This window comes from Psammomys obesus, unplaced genomic scaffold, assembly GCF_907164565.1.
Source record: "Psammomys obesus unplaced genomic scaffold, mPsaObe1.curated_primary_1811, whole genome shotgun sequence".
Taxonomy (NCBI): Eukaryota; Metazoa; Chordata; class Mammalia; order Rodentia; family Muridae; genus Psammomys; species Psammomys obesus.
The window spans coordinates 18,634,554-18,647,153 of record NW_026592890.1 but is presented as its reverse complement, the minus strand read 5'-3'; positions in this window follow the sequence as shown (position 1 = coordinate 18,647,153).

The window sequence follows — 12,600 nt, the reverse complement described above, 5'->3', positions numbered from 1 at the left end:
TGTGCTAGTCGCCATCTTGGCTCCGCCTCCCTCTCTGGGTCTTTTAACTCCCACTTCTTTCATAAGATTCCCTGAAATCTCCTCAAAGTTTGGCCATACGTCTCATCAGTACCCTATTTTTTTAATTGGATTACTTGGTTTGTTGGTGTTAAACTCCTTGAGTTCTTTATATCTTCTGGATATTTGCATTCTCTCAAGTGTAGGGCTGGTGAAGATCTTCTCCCAGTCTGTAGGCTGTCATTTTGTTCTGATGACAGTGTCCTTTGCTTTATAGAAGCTTTTCAGTTTCATGAGGTCCCATTTGCTGATTGCTGATCTTAGAGCCTGTGCTGTTTTTCAAGAAGTTGTCTTCTGTGTAAATGAGATCAAGGCTCTTTCCCACTTTTCTTCTAACAGATTTATCATACAACGAGAACATTTGTTTTAGGCAGCATTCTTCATAATAATCATAATATGGAAACAATCTAGGTGTACCTCAACTGAAGAATGGATGCAGAAATTGTGGTACCTTTACAAAATGGAATACTACTTAGCAATTAAAAACAAGGAAACCGTGAAATTTGCAGGCAAATGATAGGAACTAGAAAAGATTATCCTTAGTAAGGAAACCCAGAAGCAGAAAGATCCATATGGTATATACTCACTTATCAGTGGATATTAGCCACATAATATAGGATAAACATACTAAAAACTGTATTTCTAAAGCTACCAAACAACAAAGATGATCCTAGGGAAGAGGCTGAAACCTCACTCAGAAGGGCAAACAGAATCGACGTCAGAAGTAGGACATGACAAGGAACAGTACAGGAGCCTTCCACAGACCTCTGAAAGCTCTACCCACCAGATTATCGAAGGAGATACTGAGACTCAGTCAAACCTTGGCCAAAGTGATGGAAACTTTATGGAAGAAGAGGGAGATAGAAAGACCTGGAGGGGACAGGAACTTCATAGAGAAACCAACAGAGCCAAAATCCTGGGCCCAGGACAACCTGCAGAGATCTCAACCAAGGACTGTGCATGGAGAGGCCCGACACCACCTTTTTAGTTTCCAAGTGGGTTCCCTAGTAAGTGGCAGGCATTGGCTCTGACATGAACTCAGTGGCTGGCCCTTTGATCACCTTCCCCTGGGGGGAGCAGCCTTTCCAGGCCACAGAGAAAGATGATGTAGGCCAGTCCTGATGATATCTGAGAAACTAGGGTCAGATAGAATTGGAAGAGGTCCTCCCCTATCAGTGGACAAGGGAACTGGAATTGGTGAACAAGACGGAGGGTGAGTAGCACTTGGAGGAGATGGAGGGGGTTACAGCCAGTATGCAAAGTGAATAAATTGTAATAAATAAGTAAATAATAACTAAATAAATACATTAATTTTTTAAAATATTTCTTTTTAAGTACAACCCACAGAATTTAATTATTTTCCATGATAAATAACTACTGTAAGATGTATAGTAGTAGTAGGGAAAATGATGTATCCCTATTTTCTCTATTCTTTTTTGGCTTATTCAAAATAAAATGTGTTAAATTTTCTTCTATGTTTTTGTGATGCTTTTGCATATAGTACAAAAATAATACTTTTATTAATTATGTTTCTGTCATTGACTCCCTTTTTCATTCTTTATGTTACTTTTGCTAGTATCTGCAATATAAAATATTAGTTATATTTATGGGAATTTAATGTTTCATTTTAAAATTTTATTTTCTCTACAGAAAATTTTTTCCATTTTCTTATACAATTTATGCTACTATGCTTACTTTTTCTTTGTGATGTTATAATTATAAAACAACTTCTTCCCTTATCTCCCTATAGCACTTCTCTATATGCTTACTTGTTCTTTTTTCAAATTCATGACCTCTTTTCTAATTCCTGTTACATGCATATATATGTATATATTTATTCCTAAATACAGTCTGTTTAGTCCATGTAATATTTCTTCTAATTTTGGTTTTAGAACTGACCACTTGGTAATAGACAATCAGTTTGTCTAATCTTCCCTGGGAAAGACTATTTCTTTCACTCTTAACATCCCTTAGTTGCCTGTAGATCCTTGTGCAGGGCTGAGGCCTCATTATATTTCCCTGACTCCATCCACTTTAGCATGTTGTCGTTCATGCCTCAGCTCATGTTGAGGCAGATGTATCGGTTGGATTTTATGGGTGTATATTCTGACAATATTATAAAACATTCTGACAGTATTAGCAAACTCTCTGATCCCCTGCCTCATACAATATTTCTGGTCCTTCTTCCACACTGTTTCCTGAAATTTGAGTATATCATGTGTATTGCAGATATTTTAGCTGGAACTGAGTGCCACAATTCTACATTTTGATTCTTTGTGGTTTTGTTGTGGTCTCTATCTATTGCAAAGAGAAGGTTCTTGATGAACAGTGGGAGCTATACTTACTTGTAGGTAGAAAGACAAATATTTAGAATGTAATTAGGGATTATACTGTTTTAACAAAGTGTTGGTAGAACGTTTTTCTCCAATATACAAGATGCATCAGCTCTAGTTTGTTGCCTTTGTTTGTAGTACCAAGCATGACTTTCCTCTTATTGGGTAGGTCTTGAGTTCAATTAGAAAATTGTTGATTACCACCAAGGTATGCTACTATAACCTCAGAATTATCATGAGTTCCAGCCATATGGTTTATAGTTGTAATGGCTGGGTCCTTCTACCACAATGTTTTCTGAAATTTGACTATAGAATGTTGATACTGTTGGTCGCTTATGTCCTTTGAAAGCTTTCATGATGCCTTCTGGTACCAAGAAATCTGGTCTTTATGTAGAAGGCATTAAGGACAGTACTAGCTCAGGGTCTCTGGGTCACAACTGAGATGCATTTTGTCTTCAGCCGCAGGACATTAATTCAAGCTGATTACATGGTGATGGTTGGTTCAATAGTGAATTGAATTTCTTAGAGGGTAAACTGAGAGAAATTGCAAAGATAGTAGAAGGTGAAAAACAATAATGTGACCTATGGCTGTGATTTAGTTGTAAATTGTTAATCTAGCATATGCAAAGCCCTGAGTTTAACACCCAACACAAAAACGCAAGAAACATTTGATAAAGTGAAATGAAATATTCATTTAAAGTTATTTCTTTTTACTAAACTTACAATGCCTTGGTAAAGGTAGATATTTCTGAAGCAAATGAGCCTTTTAGTGACGCATGATCTCCTTACTAGAAGTCCTAAGAGGATAAAAGACAAGCCATTTGTAGACTAAGATCTGGTAGCTATTACTGGAGACTGCATTTCCAGTGCATTTACTCTTTCTCTCTGTGTGTTATTAAAACTTTGGCTAATTCAAGTTTCTTCATAGAAAATAAAAGATGACAGATTGGCTGTTCTAACAAGCCATATTTATAATTCCAAGTGATCTGTCTGCTTTGACCTTTTTAATATGAAAGAAAACTAGATGGGTTCTAATTGCTGTACTTAACGCAAGCTAACAAGACACCTGGTGACAGATTCCAAATGAAAGAAAATGATGAAAATTTAAAGTGTTTTTTCGTTTCTCCAACGAATTATTTCACATCATCTGAGTGAATGAAATGCCAAAAAAGTCCTGAAAAATGAGTCATTTTGAAATTCGGTTTTCTCTGTATTGTGATATATTAACTGTAAAAATTAGGAATAAGTGATATTAGTTGAAATTGGAATATCGTGTTTGTCCATTATCCATAGAGTTTAGTTAACACAGTAATGAACACTTCCAACAAGAGAAAGCTCATATCCTATACTGAAAGCAGAAGCATAAACACATTACTTTAGCTTAGAGACCTAGCCCACACTGCAGGGAAACAGTGTGTTTAGTGCCCATTATCTTGGCGGCAAAGCAATTCAAGTATTTCATTTTGCTATTTAGGGAAACTGAAATAACTGGCTTATTTTCATGTGCCTTATGAATGAACATAACTGAAATTAAGTATAATGTGTCCAACACCAAATAATGTTTTCCAATTAATATAGTTTTGGGGATATTACTTTATTACAGGTAGAAGTCTAGGCTCACGGGATGACGGTGAACAAAACTACCATCGCTAAGGAATCGTCTTTCATAACCTACAAATCAATAATAGAAAAACAACAAGGAACCAAAAAAGAATAGTTTTTAGAGAATGTTATAGGAGAGCCTGTAGAGAGATGGTGCTGGTTATGGTTATGCTATGAGAAGAGATTTGTGAACTGAGATCTGAGAGGCAGCATAAACATGTGGCAACCTAGAAGACAGTAACATGACGATACATGTTTATTTGTGGAAGGTGAAGTAAACAAAAGGAAGATTAAGTTAAAAAGTGAAGGACTTTTTATAAAAGTCCCTGTGGCTGAATTAGTATTGAAAGTGTGAGGACAGATTCAGTTAAAATTTAAGAAAACAGAGTCAAATAATAGAGCATGCTTGGGCCTACCACCGTAATAAGAAAGAATAATTTTCAGTGCAATAAGGATTTTTTTAAGCAGGTTTGCTACAAAGTTCCAGTTATTTCCAATTTACCTAACTTTTTTCCATTGGTTGTATCTACTGGTAATACAAAATAATAATTATAAATGCACAGACCAAAAATGATCTATTTTTAATTGGTGTTAACAAATATAAATAAATGCATAGACTAAAATATGCAGTGATGAATATAGTTCATAAAACTTAACTTCATTTGGTATGGAACATTCACAAAACTGTTTCATGAGAACCCAGTAAAACCCTCAATGTATAGTTACCCATGGTGGAAACAAAACTACAGCCAAAAAAGATATATAAACACACTATTGACATGTAAAGCACCTAATGGTCAGTTATTATTTACCTTGTTAATGCCATGGATTCAAGAAGATTTCTGGATCATTTGCACAAAAATGTCGGAAGTTTTTATTGATACTATTCATATGTAAAATTTTAATGGAAGACAAATTTCTTTTATACAGTATATTTTGATTGATTTTTTTAATTTAATATTTCTTCCAGGTACATGGATGTATTCATAAGTAAATCTCATTCTTTGTCTCTAATATTATCAAAACTACATATTTTCTGAGTAATTATGAAGTTTAAACTATATGTATTCAAAGTTTTTGTGGATATATAATTATGCATGCAGAAAGGGGGGGGAGGGTGGGACCAGGAGGGGAGGAGGGAGGGGCTAATTAATAAAATAAAAATAAAAAACAGTATGAATCAAGATGTTTTACAAACTAAAAGAAACATTTATTTTAAAACATATTATTTTGTTCTATGTAGCTAGAAACAAGTAATCACAAATGTATAAGGATATGCCTTTCCAGAGAAAAATGCAAAGGCATTTCAGAAGGTTAGGTTTCTATTTCCTGCTTCAGCTGTTTCTTAGGTTGTTAATGGCAAAGTTTAGAACCACAGTGTTATGGAGGTGACTGAATTACATTTTAAAGTATATATACACTTTCATAGAACATTGCATTTGAAATTCCAATTATATTTTTATAAATGTTAGGAAAATATCCCTAAATGGCTATGTACATACATAATAATAAATATACTCAAAATATTTTTAAATGAAAATTTGTGATATTGCAATTTTACACTTAATCCCAAGCAATATTTTCTTGAAAAATGAACTTCATATCTAAAGACCATTCTTCCTGAAAGTCTCCGTGATATTTACCATTATTTTTCGTGTATACGTCCATTTCATCTCAACACTTTCACAATGTTCCTTTCATTATGTTGTCACCTTGGCAGTGCCCTCAATAATCACAACTTCACTTCCAATCTATATGCATACGATTCTCACATTTCTAATTGCATTCTGGGACTCTGATCTCAGGTCCAGACTTATAAATAATGCTGCTCATTTGTGTCTCTCTCATTCATGTCTGAAACCATAATCAACACATCACTTTTTATTCATTCAAACCAGAAGCTTATAAGTATCATTTACTTGCTTACTCTACATATTTATTTTATTTAAAAAAAAAACAACAATAATTGTAATTACACTTGGGAGTTTCATTATGGAATTTTATCAATGCCAGTGAAGATTTCCATTCATTATGAAAATATATTCACTTTTTATTCTTTTTTATTTTATTTTTGTCTAAATATAATAGCTGGAAACATGTATTGAATGTTAAGTGCTTCTTTGAGATAGGAGAAAGAAGGTGAAAAAAAATGCTCTCAAGATTTTATGAAACTACAGGTCCTTGGAAGAGACAGGAATTCCAGAAGGAGACATACAAAGCCAAAATTCCTGGGCCCAGGGAGGCCTGCAGAGACCAATAGTCCAACTACAGACCTTTCATGGAGAGGACTTAGACCCTCCTGCTCAAAGGAAGCACATTGGCTGCTCAGTTTTGAGGTGGGTACAATAGTAGGGGGTACAGGGGCTGTCTTTGACATGAACTTAATGGTAGGCTCCTTATTACAGGAGGTGCAGGCTTACCAGAGGAAGAGGATGCAGCCAGCTTGATGAAACCTGATAAGCTAGGGTCAGATGGAAGGGGAGGAGGACCTCCCCTATGAAGGGACTAAGGAAATGGCATAGAGGGAGAATAGGGAGTGTGGTTGGGCCTGGGGGAAGACAAAGGAGGGGCTGCAGCAGGGATACAAGTGAATAAATTATAATAAATAAATATATAAATAAAATTAAATTAAAAAAAAACTACACTGTCTTATAAGACATGATTATAACTTTATCAGGTCATAAGTTAAAGGGTTACATTTAAAACTTTCCTGTTTTCTTGGATTCAAACAACACAAAACAAAACTAAACAAAAACATCAGTATTTATAAAACTAGATATCTACATGTAAAAGAGTGAAAACAGACCCTTATTTTTCACCCAGAACAAAAATCAACTCCATATGATTTATCAAACTTAATGTGTGGACTGCCTGGTGGAAAATAGAGTAAAGATTTTCTGTCTAGGATTCTGGTTGATCAGAAAATAAGGCCAATAATTGAACAATGGAAAGTGAAATGAAGAACGTTCTATAAGCAAAGGAATTTATTAATAAAGTGAAGATGAAGACTCAAGAATAGAGAAAAATCTGAACCGATTATTTATCTGATAAAGGACTCATATTTAACATATATGAGAATTCATAAAACTACAAAACTATTATATAAACAAGTAACCCACAGTAAAATAGGTTGTGAAAAGGGACAAATCAGAAGATTCTTTTTATATAAAAATGGTTCAAATTTTTTTAAATAGACACTTCAATCAATTGATGTCAGAGGAAAGTAAATAAAAACTCCCTTAACTGTCTTTTGACAACATACATAAGACCTGTGAAAGGCCAACCAAGACAAAAATCTTATGGAGTCAGGAGGTGTGAATGAAGCATATGATGAGCAACTGATAATTTGAAGGCTGCTGGGAGAGGAACATTCAATCTTCTTTATGGATGTGTTTCTTCATAGATTCTACTATACTTCAGTAAAAGGCCACAGATTCAATAGTATGGATGTCACAATTGTACTTTATAGATCAAAAAAGAAGAAGACACAAAGTCAGATAGGGTGGGGAAGGAGTACACCTGGGAAAAGTTGAAGAAAGATGAAAATGTAATCAATGTATACTGCATGGAATTCTCAAAGAACTAATAACAACAAATCTAGCTTCAAGAAAGGAGGGTCAATAGAGGATATTGCAGCCAGTCCTGATGAGACCTGGTAAACTAGGGTCAGATGGAAGGAGAGGAGGACCTCCCCTATCAGTGGACTTAGAGAGGGGAAGGGAGGAGATGAGGGAGGGAGGGAATGAGGGAGGGGGCTTCAGCTGGGATTCAAAGTAACTAAACTGTAATTAATATAAAAAATAAAAATAAAAAGAGACCTGTATTCACTATTTCTGTAAATATAAACTAGTGTAATCTAGTTTATAGATTGAAATTAGACTGAGGTTCATTGTCAAACTAAAATTGTAATATCATGTAATTTTTTTTAACTTTTATTAATTATACTTTATTCATTTTGTATCCCCCCATAAGCCCCTCCCTCCTCCGCTCCCGGTCCCACCCTCCCCCCTTTTACATGCATGCCCCTCCCCAAGTCCACTGATAGGGGAGGTTCTCCTCTCCTTTCTGATCTTAGTCTATGAGTTCTCATCATGTAATTTACCTATAGTGTTCCTGCACACGTATCTAAGCTAGATCATATAACTGAAATACCTGCAAAATATCTTTTAAATTGAATTATCATACACATCCATCAACAGATGAATGAATGGCAAAAATGTAATATAGGTACAAAACAGAATTTCAGTTAGCTGTAAAGAAATGTTATTTGCGACCAAATGAATATAACTAAAATATAATAAATGACATTACCCCGGCTCAAAAGTATATGTGTGATTGTCATCATCTGTTTTGATCCATTACTGGGTGGAGCCTCTCAGAGGACAACTATGCTAGGCACCCACCTGCAAACACAGCAGAGTGTTGTTAATAGTGTCAAGTGTTGTCTCTCTTCCTCACAACTAGACATTGGGTCGTGCACAAGAGACCTTGTGGAAGAGTGGGGCATAGGAATAGAAGGACCTGGAGGGGAAAGGACCTACACACAAACACACACCCAAAAAAAACAAACAAACAAGCAAACAAACACACAAGCAAAAAAAAAAAAATAACAGAGCCAACCAAGAGGGACTTCTGGAAACTTGAAGCACCAACCAAGGACCAGGCATATATTGGACCTATGACCCCTACACATATGTGCATGATAGGCAGCTTGGTCTTCATGTGAGTCCCCTAGAAAGGGGAGTGGGGGCTGTCTCTAACAAGGAGTCTGTTGCCAGCTTTTCAATCACTTTCCCCTGGCAAGGCATACTTGCCAAGTCACCTGATATGACCTGAGGATGTCTTGGGGTGGATTGTTTGTGGGGGTGCTTCCTTTTTCTGAGGTGTAGGGGACGGAGAGTAGGGGGAAGAGAGGAGGGACGGGCTATGATTGTGATGTAAAGTTTATAAATTAACTAATTAAAAAAATCTATTTACGCCAATATGACAAAAAAGTATAAACGCATATTTTCTCAGATGACCATTGTAGCTTCAGATTCATAGATTTGTATATGTAAAGTAGACTTAACACCTGTAAAGCATCTATAGGATGCTGTTGTTTTTTGTTATTTGTCCTTTTGTTTATTTTGGGCAATAGTAGAACACATATGGAATGAAAGGAGGGGAAATGAGTTCTCTTTGCGTTAACAATTCGCTGTAGGGTTAAGGTCAAGGGATAGGGATAGTAGAGGGTGTTAGTGTTGATTGACTAAACATTACAATAGGGGAGAAAGAAGGCAAGAGGGTGGGCTGGGGAGATGAGGGAGGTGGCTAAAACAGGGATACAAAGTGAGTAAACTGTTAAAAAAATAATAATCTTAAAAATGTCCCACAGAAACCTATTATTATTTTGTAAGCAAACTTAAACATTACAAAGAGAAAATGGATATTGAGTTAACATACCATGTATGAGTCAATAGCGCTGTTCCCAGAAGCTCTCAGTTTTTAAGTAAAATCCTAAAAAACAGAGTGGGATGTGAGCTCTTTGTTGTCTTATACCCTTAGAGGATCCCAGAATGTTATAGGCTCTTGCCATTACTATTTATTGCAGACAAGGACAAGGTGAAATTCCTTATTACACTACAGAGTTTGGTTGCAGTACATAGAGATATTATGAGGGAACTCAGCTCTAAGTTTTCTGTCTGCTCCTAGCTTTCATGGTGCCATGAGGGGTTCCGAGGAAGGGATATAATCAATGTTTTTTACCCGTCTGTGGACTCTGACAGCTACAGTAGTAATAGTGGTATGACTGTTATGAGGGTAGCCATGTTGTTTCTCATTGGATATTAGATACATGGCACTAGAAAAAAACTCATACATTGCTCCACAAAATTCAAGAGTTGAAGAGGGCTTAAGGCAATCTGTCCTTTTAAATATTTATATTTACATCCATAAGCTAGTGTTGCTTTCAACCTTTGTCAGAGAAGCTTCTTTATACAATGGGTAGTGCTTGATTAGAGACTGATAATTTGTCAATGTTCCATGAATAAGTGACTATTGAGTGCATAGTCCCAAATGGTATTAAATGACCCCACTCTGTCTCTAAGATTCAAGAAACATTGTGGAAGAGGTTCTGGAAAGAATACAACAAAAAGAATGTGATGAAGTGTGTTATTAAGCCTCTATCCATGCTATTGTAACTAACCCTAATTTAGAAACTAGGTAAAAAAAAAAAAAAAAAAAAAAACTCAAGAAAACAAATGCAAAAATAAAAGTAGGAGAGGACTTGGAAAGAAAAGGAGATTTTTCAGAAGTAGAAGGCATATAAGAGAAGAAAATGGGAAGTGAATACACACATATACACAAATGTGAATTAATAGAAATGAAAATAAAATTTGCATTATATCAAATTACATTATATTAAACAAATAATTCCACAAGTGAAATATTTCTTCACACAGAAATTTAAAACCATAAGTAAATGTGTGTGCATATATGTGTGTGTCTGGTGTGTATGTAGAGACAGACTATGGTTTTATTCAAGAAGCCTCTTGAGGAATATAACAAATTTTAAAAAATAGAGAATTTTGTGGTTTTTAAATTACACAGAGAATTTAACTTTTTGCCCCCAGTATCAAGAAAAGGATGTTGTATTTCCAAATGCAAGCTAGAGGGTGAAGAGATTCAGGGTATGATTGATCCCTCACAGTTTAGCTTTCATTTCCACTGGGGACATGCATTATCCAAAGCAGAAAAACAAATAATCTTTTGTAAGAACGTGTTTGTGACTTTCACAGACATAAAAAGACAATTTCAATCAATAGACCCCTAGAGCTCTGTGGAGTTTAATTCCCTCATGTGATTGTGCTTTCTATCCCTAAAGATTCTATTATTTTATAATGGGAGAACACTCAGCGTTGAGACCTACTTGGAATGTGAATAAAGGCATAAAATCACTGTTTTAAGGTAGTACACATGTTTTAAAGGAACATATTCAAACTTAAGAATTAGCACCAGATATTTTGGAATGTTCTTCTGACCACTGGAACATATTTAAGAGCATGTTCCATTAGTCTAAAGTTTAGGAATTATGTTCTAGATCTGTCTACGGGGGCATCCTATCTTTATTTTCACCCATTCTCTTTTTCTAATTTACCTATTTCCAGCATATTGCATTCTCACCTTCCTGCATTCCTTCTTTTTAGTTGTTATTGTTGTGTCGTGTTTGTTTTTCCAGATAAGGTTTTTATCTGTATTCCTGGTTGTCTGAAACTTGCTTTATAGATCAATCTGGCCTCGAACTCAAAGATCTGCTACATCCGCCTACCCATCACTGAAAGTAAAGGTGTACACCATCATACATTCTGCCTTATGTATTTATTTTACTCTTTATTTATATTACTATCTCTTTACTCTCTTTTGGTGTTATTCAAAAACTCTTCACCTATGCATTTAGAGTCTATGTATTTTTTTTTTTAAATTAAGGACTAGAAACTATATTCATCTCAACCTCCCCTCTAGATGAATTCTGGCTAGACTTGTACAAGAAAGAAACTTGAACAGAATAAAAAAATGGAGGCCAAAGTTCACACAAAGTATTATGGTCAGTTCTTGTCATGTACAGAGAAGAAGCTCAGTATGTCTTTTGTTTTTTTGTAACATCTTTTTTTTTAATTTTTATTTTTTTAAATTTTTTTTAATATTAGTTACCGTTTGTCAACTTTGTATCCCTGCTGTATACCACGCCCTCTTTCCTTCCCAATTCCACCCTCCCACCCTCATCTCCTCCCTGCCCCTTTCCAAGTCCACTGATAAGGGAGGACCTCCTCCCCTTACATCTGATACTGGTTTATCAGGTGTCTTCAGGACTGGCTGCAAAGTCCTCCTCTGTGGCCTAGCAAGGCTGCTTCTCCAAGGGGGTTTTGGGAGGGAGGTCAAAGAGCCCACCATCGAGTTCATGTCAGAAACAGTCCCTGTTCCCCTTATTAGGGTACCCACTTGGATACTGGGCTACCAAGGGCCACGTCTTTTTAAGCTCTGCTCTTCATTCAAGGCCTCTCCTCAGTTGCTGGCTCCCTGTAGCAGCATTAGTGTCTGGATTTCCACCACACACTCTGTTGTAGCTTGAAGAAGCAGCAATTGCACAGGCTACCTGGTTATCTTTCTCACATCACTCCTTGAAATTCTAGTCCAGAATTCACTTCATTAGCTTAAATAGGTTCTTAAATGTCTGTAAAAGCTTCAACTTCTTCACACATGGCATAAGTGTAGATGGAAAGAATATAAACTTTCCCAGATATTTTCTCAGATTTTAGACTCATGAGCATCTCATAAATTTTTATTATTTATTTTTTTATAACAAAGTGTTGATTGCAGAATGTTTGTTGGAACTATACAGTGTTGGCATTCAGTATTCACATAACCCATCTTTTAAATGCAGGTGCTCATGGTTGTACGTCTCTTGCTAAGTTCATACTTGGGTGGTCATTATAATCCATACAATGTGTTTTAAAAGTCAAAACCAACAGTGGCTAAAACCTGTTACTGAGAGCATGATCACAAGCCAAAGTGTCAGGAGAAAGTCTCTCTTCATCGTCAGTAATGATTACTGTAGACATGTTGGGGTGAC